This window comes from Vulpes vulpes, chromosome 2 (genome assembly GCF_048418805.1).
Source record: "Vulpes vulpes isolate BD-2025 chromosome 2, VulVul3, whole genome shotgun sequence".
Classification (NCBI taxonomy): domain Eukaryota; kingdom Metazoa; phylum Chordata; class Mammalia; order Carnivora; family Canidae; genus Vulpes; species Vulpes vulpes.
In genome coordinates this window covers 82560419-82562798 of record NC_132781.1, presented here as the reverse complement: position 1 = coordinate 82562798, position 2380 = coordinate 82560419, and the positions used below count along the sequence as shown (strand labels likewise).

The following is a 2380-nucleotide window of genomic DNA, read 5'->3' as shown; positions in this document are numbered from 1 at the left end:
TAGGAATATATTAGGTAAAAATAATTTGTTTGCTGTTACAGTAAAACTGTCTTTTTGTGTGTGTATGTGTAACACACTGAACTTTGGAGTAGCAGCCTCTGAAAAATAGTTTTATTTCAGAATTTGAATCAAATATTTAAAAAATCACCAAAACACTAGTATATGTAATATAAAAATATTAAAAAAGCCAAATTTAAAGATTTTATTTATTATTTATTTGAGAGAGTGAGTGAGAGAGCGTGCAAGCAGGAGAGAGAGCATGAAAGGGGTGAGGGGCAGAGAGAGATAAGGAGAAGCAGGCTCCCCACTGCCCGGAAGCCCAATGAGGGGTTTGATCCCAGGACTCTGAGATGATGACCTGAGCCAAAAAGCATCTGCTTAGCTGACTGAGCCACCCAGGCTCTCCAAAAAGACAAATTTAATGTGTCTGTCTGGTCCCATCCAGATGTACTCAAGGATGGTAAGAAAATCATAATTAGAATGATTTGAGAATAGTGCTGGGTGAAGCCTCTCCGAATGCCAGACGATTCACCTGGCTCATGACCACAGTACAGGCTCAAAATAATTTCAGTTCCCAACTCAGTTGGGTATTGTTTTACCATGTAAGACATTCACAATTATAAATTGAGCTTAAGATATTATCATTTAGATAATTAGTACACATACAAACTTCCCATCATAACAAGCTGTCTTTTTAAAAATGATGTCTTCATCATTTTCAGGTATTTTTCTCAGCATAGCACATACTTTGTCTGTTACCCATACTTTAAGTGCGAATTTTCCTGGCTGAATGGAATAAAGGATTTATGGAAAGTCCATTACTATCAAAGGAAAACAAATTATTAATCTGAAACCCCTCACTAAAGGCAATGATAACTATATTCACCACATCTACAAAACAAATTAAGTCAGAAATGATGTCCCTTCCCGTCCTTATCTGAACCCAGCTAATCACATCACATATACCTATTATATACAAACATCACCTTTGTTCCAGTTAATTTATCTATATATTTATTTCTGTTTGTCAATTTTTAATTGTGAGATATATGCACAAAATAGTGAATAAAATCTAAATGAGTGCTCGCTTCGGCAGCACATGTACTAAAATTGGAACAATGCAGAGAAGATTAGCGTGGCCCCTGCACAAGAGGGACATGCAAATTTGTGAAGCATTCCATGTTTTTCTGACCTCTACCTCCGAAACTAATAATACATTATATGTTAATTAATTGAATTTAAATTTAAAAAATAAAAATAAAAACTAGGAGAGAAATACCCAGCAAATTGTCAAAAAATTTTTTAAAAAGCAGCCTGAAGTATAATATAAAAACACAACCATGTACCTACCATGCAGTTCATAAATTAGAAACTTTCCAATAACCTGATGCTTTTTCTTTTTTCTTTTCTTTTTTCTTTTCTTTTTTTCTTTTCTTTTCTTTCTTTTCTTTTCCTTCTTTTCTTTTCTTTCTTTTCTTTCTTTATTTTCTTTTTCAAGATTTATTTCTTTGAGAGAGAGAGCATTAGCAGGGAAGGGGGCAGGGCAGAGGGACCAGCAGACCCCCTGCTGAGGGAAGAGCCTGAGGCTGAGCCCCAGGTCTGGCTCCACATAGGGTTCTACCCCAGGACCCTGAGATCATGACCTAAGCGAGTCTCTCAGCTGACCGAGCCACGTAGGCGCCCCATCTTGATGCTGTTTTTTTATGATCACATCTACCTACCCCTCCTTAAAGTAATCACTATATTGACACTTGGATCACATTTAATTTTTACTTTGTTTTAAATTTATTATATATATTTGTATATTTATATTATATATTTTGGTATCTATCCCCATTAAATAATTTTCCTGTCTCTGAAATTTATGCAAGGTGAATTACACCACACACACAGTGTTTGTCTTCTTCTTGGCTCGGTTGTATCTATTAAAGCTGTTTATACTATTATATAATTGTCATTCATCAAATTTTGTTTTAACAGTGATGATATCACTCTCATATTAACTTTAGATATGTTATTAAATATAATATCAATCTGAGTTTATTACTGATGGAGCTCAGATATGAATCTATGTAATCTGCCTCCAAATATTGTACTTTTTAATTATTTTGATATGCACCATCTAACTAGACTATTTCATACTACAAATATACTATAAAATAGCATGGTTGCCCATTCTGCTATTGATGAAGATGAATTTTCTCCTGCTTCCCCTATGACAAATAATGCAGTTATAGGGACATCGGGGTGGCTCAGTTGGTTAAGTGCCGGACTTTGGCTCTGTTCATGATCTCACGGCCCTGGGATTGAGTCCAGTGGTGGGCTCCCTGCTTGCCCTTTTGCCCCTCCACTCTGCTTGTGCTAGCTCTCTTGCTCAATT

The 2380-nt window shown here is 35.7% G+C and overlaps 1 non-coding gene across 1 annotated transcript; it reads left to right on the top strand.

Moving 5' to 3' along the window:
• The first annotated feature begins 1080 nt into the window (after positions 1–1080).
• On the top strand, positions 1081–1187 carry LOC112933401 (U6 spliceosomal RNA). Its single transcript, XR_003237660.1, has one exon. It is a non-coding gene; the product is annotated as a U6 spliceosomal RNA (small nuclear RNA).
• Positions 1188–2380: the final 1193 nt, after the last annotated feature.